At 38.5% G+C, this 18,697-nt stretch overlaps 1 long non-coding RNA gene across 2 annotated transcripts; it reads left to right on the forward strand.

Annotated features, from left to right (window-relative positions):
• Positions 1-777: 777 nt before the first annotated feature.
• LOC310880073 lies at positions 778-12,958 on the forward strand. Of its 2 annotated transcripts, XR_014571363.1 has the most exons (5): positions 778-2,646; positions 4,399-4,516; positions 6,831-7,008; positions 7,145-8,490; positions 10,640-12,958. It is a non-coding gene; the product is annotated as an uncharacterized lncRNA (long non-coding RNA). The 2 variants fall into 2 exon arrangements; XR_014571364.1 differs by lacking the exons at positions 6,831-7,008; positions 7,145-8,490.
• Positions 12,959-18,697: the final 5,739 nt, after the last annotated feature.

An 18,697-nucleotide genomic window follows, 5' to 3' on the forward strand; every position in this document is an offset into this window, starting at 1 on the left:
TAAAAAATAGCTATCCATCATCTATTTCTATCTAGCTTTTTTTTTTTTAAGAATTCTTCTAGTTTAAGTTAATCTCTACATTAACTTCAAATTTCTGATTTCATAATTTCTATTAGTTTCAGCACAATTGTTGTACTCTTTTACAATCTATCATGACATATCATTACACTGAAAGTGCACTTAACAGAGGTAATGAAAGATGTGTCACAACATGTTAAATGATGTCAGTCTCTATCTTTGGAAATCTTTCTGAAACAGGTGTACTGCAGCACTGAAGAGGAAAGATCATAAGTCAAAGATGCTTCTCAAATGTCATCCTTATTGTATCCTGATGGAGTGGTATCTGCTAATCTCTAGTTTCCACACTGAGAAAATTCTTTAAATTGATAGGGAATTGACATAACTCAGAGGTGATACAAGGAGACCCATAAAGGTACCTAGATGTAGTACAGATAGTCAAGAATCACGGAGATGAATTTCAGGCATATTGTAAAATTTTAACTGACAATATTCAAACAATTCCACCTTATTATTTCCTCTAACTCTCAAGGAAGTTGAAGTTACCTGCAGCTCTAGCAGTAGGCAAGAGTGAATACAATTGATTTGTCAATGTGTCAGTGACTATTTCAGGATAACCTGTACAGTAGCTATAAATCCCAGATTTATTTCTCTGGTGAGGCACTGAAAGTGGTTTTATTGCAGATAAACTGACACTGGAAACAAGCTCTCCCTTTCCCCTGTAGCATTCCTATGGGCAGCAACTGTTTGCCTAAAAAAAAAAAAATCACAACAGAGCTGTAGGAGCCTCTGAAGGATTGTATATAACTTGAAAGTTTCAGTGCATAACAAATAAACACTCTTGAACTATCAGATACATTTCTTGTGCAAAAGTAAACCACTCAACGCACACACACACACTTACACAGGCATCAGCCTGTGTCCACGTGTATATACATGTAGCTATATGCTTACATACAAAATGTATATCAGCACATAGACACGTGCCACCAAACCCATGTAAGATGAAGCCAAGGTATTTGTATTCCACTGTAACCATACAAGTACAAAAGCTTATTACGTACTCACCTTCAGAATGTAATATCCAAAGAGGGAAGAATGATTAACCAAGTGTTAACCTCATACATTTATCATGTCAGTATTCAGGGCAACTTATTAACCTCAAGAGAGGATTAAAAAGGGGGCTAGTACATTATACAGACTTGGCAATTTCCTAGAGAGAACGAAAGTGAGGAACGGCTTAGCAAGCCCTTTCCTAGTAGATCCCTGTAATTCATGATCTCCAGGAACATAGAAGAGAGTTAGGAAAGACCTGGGACTTTCGGATCTCGTGCTTTTCCCCTGGGCCACGTACCATTCCCAGGACAAGTGTAGCTGTAATTCTCTCATTTGCTCAAGAACTGGGGTCACTTATCAAGAGCAAATTGTTTCCCTGTGAGGGATAAATTTTCCTATTCTTCTCATATTTGGTAGGAATAAAATACTCCTAATAATTTGAAAAACTGCAGCTCACTCAGTTTAAAGAGATATTTTTATTTTATTTTTTCAAGGGCCTTCTCTGTTAGCTCCATGCCTTTGAAACTATCCACAGAGTAACAGAATGTGATTGTTTTCTAAATTCCTCTTGAAGTTTCATTAGATTTTGCTGGACCCTGCAACAAGATATGACAAATACTTATATAAGTGCACTTGTTTTTCTAAAGTTTATTTTCCTCTCCTCTGTTGCCCAGAGCTAATATTTGTTTTGTGTGCCACCTTGTAGAAGTATTAGAAGACTGTGGGTATGTATAGAGGGAGGTGACTAGAGTTAAGTGGTAACTCTCCACATGTAAAGAACAATATTTAATTTATTCTTGAAATCACAGAAAAAAAAAGAAAAAAAAAACTAGGGAGAAAGTGGTGTTTGTTAAAACCTTCCCCATTAAAGCCTACAAAGGAATTATCAATTACATCAGCCTCAATATTGATTGCATTTGTGATGCAATCACAAATTGTGATTTGTGAGTTGAAGCATTAACAATCAGCCCCTTCAGCAATTTCTGTCAGGTGAAAATGGAGAGTGCTGAGGTAAAGAAGTAGTGGGGGGTATTTTAAATGTCTCGTGCTTGTGTGGTGCTTGGCTTCAGAAAGCCACCTGCTCCCAACACTTTCCTGAGACACGCATGCATTACAAGCAGAAGAAAGTTCATGTTTTTAGTCCCAATATCCCAATTTACCCAACTCCCTCTCAAAGTGTACAGACTAAAGGCAAAGTGAGCCAGAATCCAGTACCATCCCTGGGATCCAGGACATAAAATGGAAACTTTGAGTCCAAGTTTCTATTCCTCTATTTTACAATTAAGCAAATAGGATTGAAAAGTTATAAAGAGGTAAAATCTGGCTCTTTAGGCTTAATGTTTTGCATATTGAAGCATAATTTAGTCATAGCAGTTCAAAAGGAATGCAAAACGGACCCTATTTAGACATGACAGTAATTACATCTACCTGGTACAGACTTGAAAGCAAATTGAGTGTAAAGCAGAACTGAGCAGCTCCTTCCCCCCCTGGGCTGGGGGAAATTGGAAGTTGGACCCTTCTCTGCCTTTTCACTGAATTAACTGGGGATACAGTCCATGACAATATGACATTGTAAGGACATGTTATCGTCAGAGGGGTAATATATCTACCTTGGTGATTCACTACCAATTATTTAATCAATAAAGAACTGATTTCTTACTCAAAACTGAGCTTCTAAAATTTTCATGATTACTTAATGGAAGGGACAAAAGAAAAGCCAGCTAAAGCCTGTTGGCTATTTGGAATTTGAATATGCATAAATTTCCATTCACAATTAATGCAGCAGTATGCTCTGGATGAAGAGCAAAATCATAGGTTCTGCCTGAAATGAATTTTAGATGACTTGGAGGCACCCTGTTTTGTACTTTGATTGTCTACTTATGACATTAAAAGCCCAGAGGGATCCTAGAGGGGACACGTCTTGGATCCTTTATGTTAATTCAAAGTGAAATTGTCCTAGCTACAGATTAGAAGCATTCATTAAATTAGTAATTTCTTTTAAAAAGTTAGTGTAATTTCTTTCTGTGTTTTTTATTTAAAAATTCAAAGCCTCATTGGAGCTGAATATGGAATGTATTTTAAGCTTTTTTTTTTTTTTTTTTAATAGGATACCGCAAATTTGCCAAGATAACATGTCAGCTAGGATGGATTTCTGGTCAAAGCAGTAGTAAATCACTGTTAGGGATGGAATAAGATAAGAATGGGAACAGCAGTTTTTCAAGAATGAGTAGCAATAGCTTAACTTAAATTAGTGTAACAGGAAGCTAGATAGCTGGGAAATTTTAGAGATGGAGTTTGGTTTGATCACAAATTAGTGGGTAGATGTGTTTTATACCTTAGATTAAGATAAAGCACTACTGTAATATTTGATTACCCTATGTAAAATGTATAATGAACTAAATTTATGTGAATAATTAAAATAAAATAAACACCATAATGAAGAAGATGTTCTCTTTTCACTAAGCTTGTGCTCATGTAAAAGTTATCATCTATTGATACTTTAAAAATACTCTTTGTGACTTTAGCTAACGATTGTAGGTAACCTCGGTAATATTTTCAGCCTTATTAAGTCAATTTCTGTTAAATGTAATTGTTGGCTGCATATCCTTTATATCTCTGTGTGACAGGATATGTACAAAATGTTATTTATTAGTCATTGCATTGCATGTTTATAGTTTCAAACAAAAATTCTTTTTATCCACTGCTGTAGCTTGGGGTAGGTTGCTTGAACTCTCTTGATTCTCAGCTAATGTCAACATGTGAGAGAGGAAGAACCTATCTGGTTCATGTTCCCCTTTACACATTTTTTACTTTTTTTATTTTTATTATTATTATTATTATTTTATGTACAAGGAATGTGCAGCATTGCCAAATGGATAACCTGATGGATATTGACATTATAGCTTGCTGTGTGGAGCTTGTGCTTGGGATGAAGCAAATTCCAGAGCAGCAGGGACCTGAGCCTGGTTCCTTTGCATCCTGTTCCAAAGTTAGAGCACAGTCTGTCTGATGTTACTGAATATCTTTAAGAGGTCTGGCTTTGAAACCAATACAAGAGGAAAACAAGTGGTAAAGCTTCAGGTATTTTCTCAAAATACAATTCCTGCTTGATATTTATCTAGTCCCATGTATTCTGGTGATCAGGAGAGCATTGCCAGAGGAAATGAACTACTGCCAGGCTGAATTCTACCCCTGCAAATTCTACTTTGCTCAATTAGCCCAATCATTTCTATAACGCTTAGAAATAGCAACCAAGAGTTTCTTCAAATGGAAAGAGACCTGTATTCTTATTGCTAGTAAAAATCCTCTACATTTCTTCCTCAGCCACCAGCTGTTTTCTGTGAAAGGTTGAAACAAACTGCTTGAGTTCTTTGATTCACCTCATCTGGAGGGTAATCTTCAGTTGTCATTCTCCACAGAAAATCATAAAAACTGGAAAAAGGTAAGCTAGTAGCTCTGTATGACCGCTTCCACTCTTCTGTTTCCATCTCAACTTCCACAGGGTTAACAGTATTTTACCCATGTTGTGTATTCACCCTAACTCATCCACTGTTCATTTTCTTCAGCTTCATCAAGACCAGTTTTTGGCTTTGTTTGTAAGGTGTTGCACAAAGGAGTCCATAAGCAACACTTCAGTGAAGGAAAAAAAAAAGGAAAATCAATTTTACAATTTTATCTGGTCTAGGAGCTGAAAACAGAGGTAAAGGGGATGTTAAAATGTTGTGAAATTGATGCGGAGGTGGGAGGGGGGAGACAACGACACTTTGCTTTTGCCCAGTGTTCATGCTACCCTTTGAAGGTTTACGTCATTTAGGGATTGTCTTTCCCTCTTCCTCAAAAGCCTGGATCAGAGCTGTTTGCCCTTGGAGGCTTCTTCTGGTTAGCAGGAGTTGTCCTCCTACACTCCTGATAGCTGTTCCTGGTGAGGATGAGTGAATTAAAAACCTGAAAGCACTAGAAATGTCAGAAATATGCTCTTTCTTGTGATATTTTAATGAGGTTGCAGCTTATGGTAATCAAGAAACTCCCCACTCTGGAAATGAAAGGGGTTTATGTTAATCTGCTATGACACTGACATTGTTTTCCCAGTGTGAAATGGTGGTGTGTCTGTGTAGCTGTGCAGCAGCAACCACAGCCTGTGCCACCTTGCTGCTGCAGGGCCTGGAGGCTCAGAGTCAGGTTTGGGAAATGGGTGACAGAGAGCTACTGCTGTCCGATGCGAGCTGTCTAGGTCTCTTTTAGGGACATTGTAATAAAGCTTCTCCCTTTGACCACAGATTTGTCTTCAGGGATGGTGCAGCTCTTTGCATTTTCCTTTTGCATTTGCAGTGGTTTGTGAAGCCAGGAAGACACCTCATTTTTAAAACATGCAATTATAGTTAATAAGAGTCTTCCTCTGGAAATATATTTTTATGGGTATATTAACTCTCTCCCTCAAATGTTGTTTTCATAAAAACTGTCTGTTTCACTGGAAATAGTATTGGTTTGTGTTTAGAAAGTTTAAAAAACACCAGACTGGACTTTCATTATAGTTAAAGGGTGAGAGTGTTGGGCAGTTTGGGATTAAAACTTTTCAATTGCGTGATTTTCAAAAACTTTCCCAAAGAACATCACTTTGAAATGTTGTACAGTTGGACTGTACAAATAACCAGGAACATATTTCAATAAGAAGTGGAAGCATATTACCAGTAGAAACTGAGAGAGCCTGGGTTATCTTTTAGTCACAAAACTTGTATGTCCTGAACACATTGTCTTAATTATACATACAATGGTCTTTCATGCAGGGATATACCTTGCTCATTCAGGTAATGTGTAGGCTGTGTTCTATGGACTCTGGAAATGTATTAGCTTTTGGGAGGTGAATGAATGGTAAAACAGAAAAGAAATCTTATTGCTAGATGGCAAAAAAAGATCTTTGCAGGTGGCTGTATTTCAAAGAAAAAATGTTTTTGGTGTATATAAATGAAAAACAGGTAGAAAGATGTCTTCTGGATTGAAGGGACAATTCAGGAGCCTCAACAGTACACTAAAGGCTTCAGGAATCACTCTCTCAAGAAAATTAAATTTGTCTTGAGGTAAAAATGGGGATGAATAAATACCTCGTGCATCCTGAGATAAATAGGAAAAACAGACACTGATTCAAGGTGATGGATTGCAAATAATCTACTATACGAGTGTATCGAAAAGACAAACTCCAAAGGCAAACTTGCACATAAAAGGTATAGTCCTACAAAACTGCTTATGTGCATCTTTGAAAAGCTGCATTTTCTGTGGGGTGAGCTGGGAATATAGCTTCACAAAGGACAAGCCAAACAGAAAAGACTCCTTTGAACGTTGCCTGGGACAGAGACAGTCACTTCGACAGTTCCTACCATTGTGGGAAGTTGCTCTGCATTAGGAGGCTAGAACAAATACTAAAAAACACCTCAAAAGTTAGCTAGTCATTAAAATAATAATATCCAATAATATCCAATCTGTGCTTCAGAAAAATAAGAGACTGGCTCCCATGTGTTTTTGGGCCTGGAACAGTTCAGAACTGAATAATTCCTTTACCTGGAAGAGTTGTGCAGGACCTAGTTGAACTGTGAAGCTGGGTGCCTTTAGGCACAGATTTTTTTCTCTGTCTCTCTTTCTCTTTGCCTGAGGCCCAATAATTACATCTCTATCTTGGGAAAACACAGACATACGCCCCATCCCAAAAGCCCCCCCAACATACAATATCTCCTGTCTGGACTGCCTTTTATTTCTTTTCACAGTGAGGGAGAATGGCATGACTGACTTTCAAATCTGTTTGCCTGTATGAGGGGCTGAAGCTGCAGGAGGCATGAACTGTATTAATGCCAATTTGCAGACTTAGAGAAGACTCTGGAAAGTGTAGGAGGCTCCACTTTTCTCAGAGGCCTGGTTTTCCTGGACAGAAAAGGTAGCCGGAAGGTAATTAGGGACTAAAAATCTTTTCACTGCAGTTTTCTGAGTTACCTTCCTGTATGCAAGCAAGGAAAAATCTCCCCAGTTTTCCTGTTTTCATTCTCCTTATTATGAACACTTTCCCTTTGCTCAACTCCCACAGGCACATCTGCTGTGGAAATCTTTTCTCCAGCTGGAAGGATGAGACATATGGAAACTCTCCAAAGCTGTATGTCTATGTCAGCATATGGGGCTCAGCTGAACAACAAACATATTTTTTCAATACAGCTAAATGCAAGATCATTAATCTAGGAATGAAAACTCTATATCATATTTATGTAAGGAGAAGATTGTATTTTGAAAAGCATGATTGAGATAAAGGGCTGCAGGGTCAGGGTGGATATTCATTGCAACATGAGCTCTAAGGATGAGTAGTAGCAAGAAAAAAGTGTTTGCAGTCCTTGATTGTGTAAACAGAGAAAGATCAATCAGAAGAAGAGGTTCTGTTACCACCACATGTGGCATGACTGTATACAGCTTTTGTATTTAAACCAAGACTATATAGAAAGCAAAGATTCTGTTCCACAGAATGTTTCAGGGTGTAGCTATTCTTTTTAACCCTGCAAAACTGAAATGGTTAGGCTTCTGCTGTGTGAAAGTAAGAAAACACATAGGAAGCCAAGCTAGCTGGAGATAAGCAGTGGTGCTGCTCCTGTGGGCCACCATGGACTGAAATTCAAATGGGTGTAGTCTCCATGGGGTGATATGGAAACTAGGTACTTGACGTATGGTATGTTTGAGACTCCTCAGTGGTCACAAGCAGCAGCCACCTACTTTTTCTGCCACCACAGAGCTCCCACAGTGGGGCCTGGGCATGTCCATCCTGTCAGACAGCCACTCAGAAGGACAATCAAGATGATGGTGCTTCCTACTATGTCAAGGCTCAAGCTCTGCGGCATCTGCTCTACCTGGTTCAGATCAGGGATATGAACCTGAAATTTTCATGCCAGGAATGTGCTATGTGTCTCATAGCACATTACAAATGACTGTTTTCTCAGTTTGGGTCTGCTGAGTGTTGAGTTGCAAAAACTGGAATAACTCCTCCAACTGGAGACAATCAATGTAGAACACTAGTCAGTGATTGGGTCAATCCCTTGGATTATGGGAGTTAAAGATTCAAGATGCCTGCTTTGAACTGGGATCATCTGAACATGTGTCAGCCATGTCCCTGGAAAATATTTTCATTGTTCATCTAATTCTGAGGCAGTTCAGAAATCTCCAGTAAATCAATATATTTTCATGTAAAGCTTTGACTTTCATAGAGAAAAGGTGTTTCAAATAAAACAGTATTTCCAATCAGCTCTACTTCACATTAAAACAAACAAACAAACAAAAGCATATTGGCAAACTGAAACATCCAAGAAAGAGCTACAACAACTATTGGAGTCCTGAGAGTCTTCTTTATTACAAAAACTCATGACATTTAGTCTTTCCAGTTTATCTTTAAAGGTAAGTGGTGTCTGTTCACAGCAGATAAGTGCTTATATGTGGAGCAGATTTACTAGGAGACAACAATTTAACCTTCTGAAGGCATAAAAAATTGCAACAAGGCTCTCATTGCTGGAAGCTAAAGCTACTCAAATTCAGAACAGAAATCAATGTCAAATGTTAAAAATAAGGATAATCAATCTCTGAAGCACCTTTTAGAGAAATGGGTTATATCTGCCAGCAACTGTAGTCATTAAACCAGGATTGTTTTAAAACTGTTTCAGGATTCAGCAAAAAGATATTTTTTTTTCTATAAAATAAGTTTTAATTCAACTGGAATTTCAGAACTTGCTTTACGAATCATTTGATAGTACCCCATAGTCTGTCTTATGCAGAAGGTCAGACAAGGTGATCATACTGCTATTTTTCTAGATGAAGTTTTGCAGTTACTTTTTCAGGCTCATAAGTTACAGTGAATTATAATAAAAAATACTAGGTCAAACAAAATGATTTCTCAATAGATTTCCTGTCAAAATCTATTTAAATGAAGCAAAGCTTTTTTCCATTCCCTTCCTTAAGTTTTTTCACTTACTAAAATGTAATTTAGGTGATTTTTCAAAAATATTGTTTCCTTTTGACATTTTCATCAAAATATTTAAATTATTCATTGTAAAACTTTGTCTTCCTTCTTCTCCAGATAAAACTTGTTTGAGAAACTTTACACAAATAGCTTGCTTGACTCAAATATTTATTTTTCACTCCTACACTGAAAATGTCTGTACCTTGTTTTCTGGGCTTGAATGACAAGACTTCGAGAAAAGACATCTGAACTCACTTTCTGTTACTTTTCCCCCCTCCTGAAGGGCATTCAGTCCCTGAACTTACAAGCCAGCTTTCTCCCTTGAAGATTTGCTAAGCTGTAGTCTTAGTTCTAGAGAGATGATGCTGAAAAAATTGTAGATTCTTGTTTATGTGGATGGTTGCAAGTTGTTTTTATTATATAGTATCAAATTAGCACATTTATCAGGATGAAAAGGGAGATAAATAGCTTATGGGGCAAATAAGCATCACTTATTTCACATAAGAACATACCTCACTGCTGGATGGGGTGGGAAAACTCACCAGTATCAGTGATGATTTCTGTAGAAGAAATTTTTTTTTTCCTGACCGAGTTTACTCTCTTTTCACTGGGATTTTATAGTGCAGTTCTAAAGGGTATGCTGAGATGTACCTCTGCAACTTTCCCAAAGGTGAAAGAGAAGGATTATAGGAAGATTTTAGTCATAAATAGATGATTTTTTTTTAAGTCTCCTTTGTTTTCTTACTATGCATGCTGTAGATGAGGAAAGCTCCCAGCAATATGGAGAGGTGAGGTACATAAAAACACAGAGATGGCATTCTGGAATGACATCCCTCACGTTTTTTTAATGTGCCATGGATCTAACACACTTTTAAAAATATGTTTCTTTTGAACATTCCCTCATTTAGGGTAAAATGCAAAGCTTACAAATGGATTATGTTTCAAAGAAAGTTCAGTACATGCTTTGGATTATCTGAGCCTCTGCCTGAACTGTTGTTTTATTTCTAAAGTAAATAGTCCATCTAAACAAACACATTTCAGCTAGAAAACCGCAGTAATCACCTAATCTCATTATTTTCAAAATTTTGCATACTTTGACTCTAGAAGAGAAAAAAGGTTCAGAAACCACCTTCTCTGGTTTTGTCATTTCACTTTGAATAGTCCTAAAGGTCAACAGGGGTATTACGACCCAAAACATATTCTGAGTAAGGTTGCTGCCTACAAAGACATGAGTCCATGATCATATGTTGCCTCTTACACATAGAGAGCATCACCACTGGCATCTTTGTGACTCCAGAAGCCTGTGTCCTTCAGCTGAAGGTGACAGGTTGTCACTAAGTTTTTCTCCAAGGTAAAAGCTGAAGGATGGGAAGAGAGGAAAAAAGAAGGGTGGCAGGGCTGGGGATGTTCAAGTGAGATCAATAGCTTAATTTTTATTCAACAAATGGGGCTGAGTGATGAAGCCTTAGTTGATTTGTTATCTCAACTACCAGGCCTGTTTCTGCATGTAGTCCTTAATAGGTTGCTTTGTGCTCATGATCGGCTGGGAAATGAGGTTATAAAGCTGCATATGAAACATCTCTCTTCTAGGGCTGGAGAGCAGAACCCTTCTTGGATCCTGATCTGAAGAGCCTGATGCAGTGGACAGGTGGTGGAGCAGCCTGGGTGGCAGCCTGGGGTCCCCAGCTGGGAGAGCCACCTACGAAACTCCTCCACAGGAATGTTTTATCATTGCATTGCATTTCCCTCTAATTAAACAGCAGGCAACAATCATCTGCAGACATAGATGCATTAGTAATGATGAGCATTGAAAGCAAGTGTATTCCCCCCCCCTTATTTTTTTCCTACTGCTATAATTATTCTGTTGGGTTTTAATTTGCTCCCGTTATATGTCATAGATAGGAATGGATATTCTGGGTTTTGGTCAGTTGCAGACCTCTTAAACATTCATCTACCTCGTTAATAAAATTGTTGGGTTAGAGACACAAAAGTAGCTGGGCACTGCAATGCCAGATGTTTTTGTATGCTTCCCTTCAATGAAAGAGCCTTGAAGATCTCCCTTTGTAAAGAGCTGAGGGCTTTAGAGAGGGTGTCCTGAAAGCTGGCTTGCTGCAGAGGACCTGTTTTTCTCACTAGCTGGCAGCGAGGCAGTGTGGAAAAAGAGAAGGCTTAATAATATTGAATATTTTCTTCTATGTTGTGTTCACAGATGCAACTTTGCCCCAGCTTGCTCTCTGTTTCTTAGATTTGAAACAATACTTTAATAGCACAGGAATGCTTGCCTAGCTCTAGAAGACCCTGGTTCACATCCCTAACTGTCATGACAAAAAAGATTCAAGCATACATCTTCCATTTCGTTCTATAAGAATGATTGATCCAGATAAAACACTTTCACTTATTGAACTAAACAAAGTTAATCTAACCACCTAGCTTTGTTGTTGGGGCACTGACAAGCAAGGGGGAAAGTAAGTGCTGGTTGATGCCCCAGCTAATATTGAGGCATCCACTGGTATCTGCTGCCCCATCTGAGTATCCTAATAGCAGTATATGAAGGGATCACAGGGATCCAAAGGGTTTCTACTGAAAAGTAGGAGTGTTTCAGCTATGATATACAAGGAGACACTGCTGATGGCCTGGTCACTTGGCCAGTGTAGAGAATGGCTGGGAATCAGAGCCCTGCATCTCTCCAGGACACAGGAGCTGGGCTGGCATGCTCTGCCCAAGACAGGGAGAATGGGTCAAGGTGGGTCATGCTGCTTTGCTGTGGTGTGGGCAGCTGAGACCAGCTGGTAGGTCTGCATACAGACAGAGCTATATATGCTTATGAGTTAGTTAATCCCAGCACAGCTTGGGGATGTACTGAGCCTTCTCATTCAGCACTTGGCAGGCTGAGGCATTCTAGCAATGCAACTGCAAGTATTTAGGAACTAGGGGTGTTTTACCAGCACTCTGTTTAGTCTTCCACGTACTGTCCTACACAGGGAGACAGTGCTCAGCACTTGCATACTCAAAGTCCTTGCTCAGTTGTCACCTAAGTTCTTAGCTCCTTTAAGTAATTTCTTTTTTCTCTGTCACTTGGTATGGCTGTTTCTCTGCCCTCATGGCAAAAAGTATGGGCATGCCGGGTAAGGTCTGTTACTTTACTGTATTACAATTCTTGCTGAAACTTCTGGTCTGTTTATTACGTCAGAAGTGTGGGCACAGGGGAAATTAGACCTGTTTGGCATTGCTGACTTCTGCTGAATATGCTTGCTCACTTTTTCCCCTTGCTGTGGGCTAGTGACCTGAAGTCAGTCACCCTTCTCTTTTTCCTTTGCTGTCACAGACTCAGTATGAGAAATGTAATAAAGCCAGGTTGGAAGTTACTTTACACTACAGAACATAGCTTGGACTGTTTAAAATAACTTGTTTATTACTAATACAAACAACAAGGGGAAAAAAAAAATCTCATCTTACTTTTTCTGGCATGACGATATTACATCTATCCAATTCTTTTCTACTTGGCCTTAAAATCAAATTAATTTGCTCTGTGCTTTGCTTCAATTACTTTTTTTCACATGCACCCAACAGTAAGGTGTTAAATGAAGCAGTGAAAATGGGAAAACACCTGTTTCCTCATACCTCCCTTCAAAGGTGCACAACATTTTGGGTTTTCTGGCCAGCAAACTGGTCTCACTCCTTCCTGGAGGCAAGCTGGAGGGGCTCTGTGACCCTACAGAAAACTCCTGATTAAGACACAGCAGCAGCCAACATCTGATTGCTTTGTGTGGGAGTTTTCAGTGAGACATCCTGAGAGTGTAATAACTTTTACAATTGATAGCACTTCTTAGAGCCCTTCTTGTTGTTATTTAATTGATTCCAGGCTGGTGCTTGCTAAGAAAAATACTGTTTGTTGGGTCTTGAGCTGTTTATTATCCATTAATAACCACGTGGGTGGACAGCTGTATTGTTCTGATCAGTACACAGAGCTGTTCTCCTGAAAGAGAGGAGTGCAAAGAATCTGGCACCCAGGCTGTGCAGAGAGGAGAGCACCCTTCTTGCCTTGCAAAGGTCCTTGACCTTGCTCAGGTGGCATAAACCCTTGCAAGGGACCATTGCTGCTTGGAGTCTGGAGCGGCATGGGTGTACCAGGCACCAAGGAAAGGCTCAGCCACCTCCCCTCACCTGAGGAACAACACAAAATTGGGACAGCAAACATCTGTGCTCTAGACTAGGAAAGAAAGATTGCTTTCCAGTGTTTTCCTGAAGTTTAGAATAACAGATTTCATTTTTGTTCTGTTTAAACCATACCCGCTGCACAATTACATTTAATACAAGTTTTAATATAAATCTTGCAAAAATATTTATACTAAGGAAAAGGTAGTTATTTATACTTCAGCTTCTGTGCTTACTTGTGTACAGTGTCCAGCATGTCAAAATCCTGGTCTTCAGCTTTTTCAGTGAGACTGAAAAGTATTTTCAGTTGTGCATATATATGTGTATAAGTATATGAAGAAGATATGTAAATATCAGATATTGAAATATGGAATTTCCAATTCATGGAGAACTCAGAAATTAGTTTTCTGTTTTGTTTTGTTTAGGCTTAGAAAAAAATATATATTTCTATAACTTCCCATGAAATAGGATATCCTGCAAAAAATATGTGTTTAAAATTGTGTGTTATATGAAGCCTGACTCCCACTGACTTGTCATAACACCATATGGAAATATATACAAAAAAGCAATGGATATATGATAATATTGTGTTAAATGAAATTTTCATTTTTACTCATTTTTTCATTTCTGGTTTTGGACTGCTTTTCTGACTCATGTCACTAGAGGTATGACATTGAAATAAAAATTCACAGTAATACAATTTCCTGACAAATACGTGGGTGAGATGTATTTAGAAACTGTTACTGGGCTCATATTTGGTCTGAGCTGAAAGTTAGTTTTGAATTTGTTTCACGTGAACTGCTGACCTGATGAAAAATAGCAGAAATGAAAGATAAAAACTATAGTCCTCCCTACCAAAGTTCTACATTTTCATCTAGGTTCTTCATTTAAGTACTTTGCTCTGGGGCAGCAGTAGTCACCACTATTAATGTATTTTGTAATCAACAGATTGTGAACATGTTTAGCCACTGAGGATCTAGCAATGATTTCAAGGCAGTGACCTAGAGATGAGAGGTACTTTATCTCATTAGAAGATAATCAGCACTTTCTGAGCCCCTTAGGAATTACTGTTTTATGATTAGTCCAATAACTTAATGGAATATAAACCCCTTAGAAGAGGTAACTCTGAACAATAGGCAAAAGCTAATACAACATGTGATAGCTTTTGCAAATGAAATTATTTTAAACTAAAGTCTCGGGGTTTCTTCTGACAAATTAACAACCGAGGGTGGATTTTTTCTTTTTATCATTATATTCATTGCTTATATCCATCACAATCACAACCTAACTGTCCAGTGTAACAGGAAGAACATCATCTTGTATGGAATTGAATCCAAATCAGTTAGATTTTTTGTCCCTTCTGCCCAATTTGTAAAGGAGGGGAAGGGAGGGAAGGATGTGAATGGAAAATGTGTACAGAAACTTCCTTGTCTTTTGGGGTTTTGTCACATTAGTCCCTTGCAATCAGATTAGCAATTTCCTTTGTAAGACTTGTCTCATTTCAGGTTAGTATTCATATGTAGTAATGTTATTGCAAAGTGACATTCCTAGCACAGTCAGTAAAATGCATGCTAATAAGGAGTCATGGAGAGAAGCTAACGTGTTGGGGATGCCAAATGGTGGTAGCAGAGAGGTGCTGCTCTGCCCTTTCCAGTTTACATTGCACCAAGCAGGAGTGGCAAAGACTGGAACATATTTCTTTTGTTCACTTCACCTGAAGAGCCTGTGTGGGGGGTGAGAAAGGCAACTCCATGTCAGCCATGAGTGATACAACCAGAGCATGGAAAGAAGACTGTTTTCATATGTCCTCAGGAAACTTACCTCAAAGGTGGCTCTGCTGTGCTCAAGGACATGCAAGGCTGGACATTGCAGCATCAGCAGTAGCTATTACAAGAACCAAATGTCCTCCCAGAGGGATGCAGACACTCCTGAATGCAGAGTAAAAGCATAAGTAACTAATTATTATTTAATTTATTTAATTTTCCTTCATACATCCTTTGAAACATGACAGATTTCTCTCCTTTCCTCCAACCTCTAAATTTTATCCCATGTCTTGCACAGCCCAAATCCAAAGAAGTACATCCAAGATTGTGACAGTAAGTGTGAGCACTAATAACTAATTAATCATTAGGCAGCAATTTTCCCCACCATAAGAGCAGTTACTGTATCTATTGTTACAGCTGTGTCTGTAAAATCGCACGAAGACTGAAATCCTGGGGCCAATGCGTACCTGGGTCAGGATTAATCTTGTTTAATGGAAGCTCTTTGAGAGAAGGTTTTCCGAGCTAGTCCCCTTGCCTCTACCTATCTTTAATACAGGCAGAGACTACTCTATCCAAAGATTACTTAAACCATTTTAATAAGGATCCTGTCCTAGAGAAAGTTATGTCTCTAAATTGCCCGTAGGAGTGTGCTTTACTATCGACATCTGAAGTGTGACTTATCTCATCTTCATTTCTTGCCTTTCGCAACTGTTCTATGCTGGCTTCATAGTTCTTTGCAAACACCATTGACTTTCACTTTCTGACCTCTTCCACTCTGAACTGTATCTGCTCAGGGATTAACACACATTTTAACTTTTATCTTTTAAAATATATATTTTTCCCTTTTGTACATAGCTTCCATTTACAGGGTCCAAAGTTTTAGTGTAGTACTTACATAAATGTTCATAAATACATAATTGTGCTGATTGTCTTTGGGGAACTTTGATGAACTTTTTAAGGAAAGTCTTATGCCAGTCTCTTAAGAAAACTTGGACTTTTCCTAAAATTTTTCAAAATGAGGCAATACTTTGAAATTGACCTCCCAAACAAACAAAAAAACAAAAAAAGAATTTAACAAATCAGAATTTTATAGTGGAAAAAGTTTCACTAAAACCAACCCCTTTATTTTGTAATTGTCGAAGTCCAGGCTTCTTAGCGTGATATGGGATCCACCACACAGAAGACATTTGCCCAGCCTTGTGTACAACTGAATTTTTTTTCCAAATGTGTCACAGAAAATATACCTACTAAAACCACTGGAAACTTTTGGTTTCTTTACTTTTTCCTGCTTTAGGAAGGAAACAATAAAATCTGTGATTTGATATCCATATTTGAAATATCACATCTACTATTTTAATAACTAAACCTGCATCCACTGAATTTTGTTCTCATCCTTACCCATTGGCTCCTGGCAGGAGAGCTGAAGTCTAGTAGCTTAGCCCATGTTACCCCAAAAGACAGGTTGGCCGAAAGACCAAGGAATATCTTAATTTGTGCCCAAGAACATGGCTTTCACAGAAAGAAAATCTTGTGCCATGGTGCTGCTGGCATTCCTCTGGACCTATCAGTCTTCACATTTGCAAAGGGAGGTGAGCTATACCTTCTGTGTTGGAAGGATTTAACTGCTTTGACCTTGTTCCCTATTCTTTTTTTTTTTTTTTAGGTTGGAGTTTTATCAGGAAGAATTTTATGAGGCTACAGATCTATTATTCCCATACTCACAGAAAATGATTTGGTGCAGCTACCACCAATAACACTTCCATTTATGAATATCGCTGCTGTGCTGTATGCATTCAATCACCCCTGCTCAGCCCTGCTCCCGAGCATTTTTCAACAGCAGGTGAAATCATAGTAGTGATTATGGTGGGAGGCAAGGAAAGCCTTTGGTCTCTAAACTGCAATGAATTAACTCAAGAGCTTTTCGAGGCATTCTTCCTTGCCTCCTTCCCTCCTTCCCTCCCACATTGTTTCACATTTTTAAGCCAAAGGCTTTGCTTTCATAGTGATTTATTCAGCACCTTTAGCAAGCTGTTAATGAGAGAGTGAAACCCACAGAGTTAGCTGAGACACTTCAGAGAAAGGAAAAAAAGAAAGGGGGTGGGGGAGGGAGGGAGGAAAGAAAGAAGGAAGAAACAAAGGAGGGAAGAGGAAAGAAGGAAGAGAGCTATGATTAAGGACAGAAGGAAAGGACTACTCTTTTTGCTCTGTTTCTTTGATATCTTTCTTGCTGCTTTTATTATTCCCCCTGATTCTGTGTGTTGGTAGAAATGAAGTTGGCAAGCTCCATCGAGGAGAAGGCGGCAAAGTCCATATCCTGGCACAGCCAAGTAGGTTTCCATGTCTAGACAGTGCATACACTGGCTGGCAAAAGGCCATAAACAGAGTTAATGGATTTACAAAATAGTAGCATTTCTCTGTATTGATTTTCTCAGGGTGTTTCCAGAACACAGTGAACAGAAAACAGTTATACTTCACAATCTTTTCTGCTAATAAAAGGCCTCAGAGAAAAACACTGAATAAAAACACTACTGGTCTGGGGAATGTTGTCTGAAGCTCTCTCTCCAGAGGGGGGAGGATGAAGCCACTAGATATTACATTATTAACCATAATTACTGGCTATATATAGAGGTTCAGATGGTGATGTTTATTGTGATTGAGTGTGAGTCTACATTTTTAAAGAAAAAGGTAACCTTGTTCACATCCCAGCAGTGAAACAATGAACCTGAGCGAGTGACTTAGTCAGGGAGATGAGCAGTTTGGCACCAACTGTATCCCCTTTTCCTTGTGTGTGATGAGTTTTCAAAATATGTGTGGTTAGTGCATCTGAACCTTCTCTGGGAAGACAAACAACAGCTTCAGTGCTCTGGATTTGTATGTACTCTTATTGTAGGTTTTATGTAATTTTAAGTGAATTTAAAGCCTATGTACAAATAAAAAAAAAAAAAGAAAGAAAGAAAAAAAAAGTACATTCTGGAAAAAAGGTGGGGTTGGATACTGCCCTCCAAAACATATAATGAAGGGTTTTAAGTCTTGGCCTGTCATTCTGCATTTCAAATAGGATTGGCAACTCTATCCATTTGAAAGTTAACCCTCATATTTACAGAAACCTCTTCCATCTGTTACAGCTCTCACCATCAGCATCTTGAGGCCCCCCTGAAGCCATATGTTGGCAATTATAGGATGGTATAACATGTGTGTGAGAGAATTATTTGGACCAGAGTGGTATACTGACAATTCAAGTTATGCATATGGTTCTGTGATATGCTGGTTATCAAAACAGGAACTGAAACCGGTAATCTGCTGGGTAAGAGATGGAATTGAATAGAAGAAATGGAATTGAACAGAAGAGATGATTCAGAATTAGATACATGGTGGCTTGGAAAAAGAGTTCAAATAATTATTTGTGTTTCTAGTTTGAACTTGACAAGTGTTTTCTGACCATTGGGATCTATATGTGAAAGATCTGTAACAGTGTTTTCCCACCTTGCAACACTATCAGTAAAGTATATGGTTTGCAGAATGCAAGAGATTTAAATACAAAAAAAGTGAATAAATATATTCAAACATAAATTTAGCTGATTATTTTAAGAAAAACAAAGATGGGCTTTTCTGTCTTTTGTTGTAGAAAGATTATGGACAGCATGATGGTGAAATGGCTGAACATGAGCTTGGACTAAAGGAACAACAGAGGAAAGAGCAGTGGTGGGAAGTGTCAGACAGAGGGCAAAGA

This window comes from Anser anser (genome assembly GCF_964211835.1).
Source record: "Anser anser genome assembly, chromosome: 1".
NCBI classification, from domain to species: Eukaryota; Metazoa; Chordata; class Aves; order Anseriformes; family Anatidae; genus Anser; species Anser anser.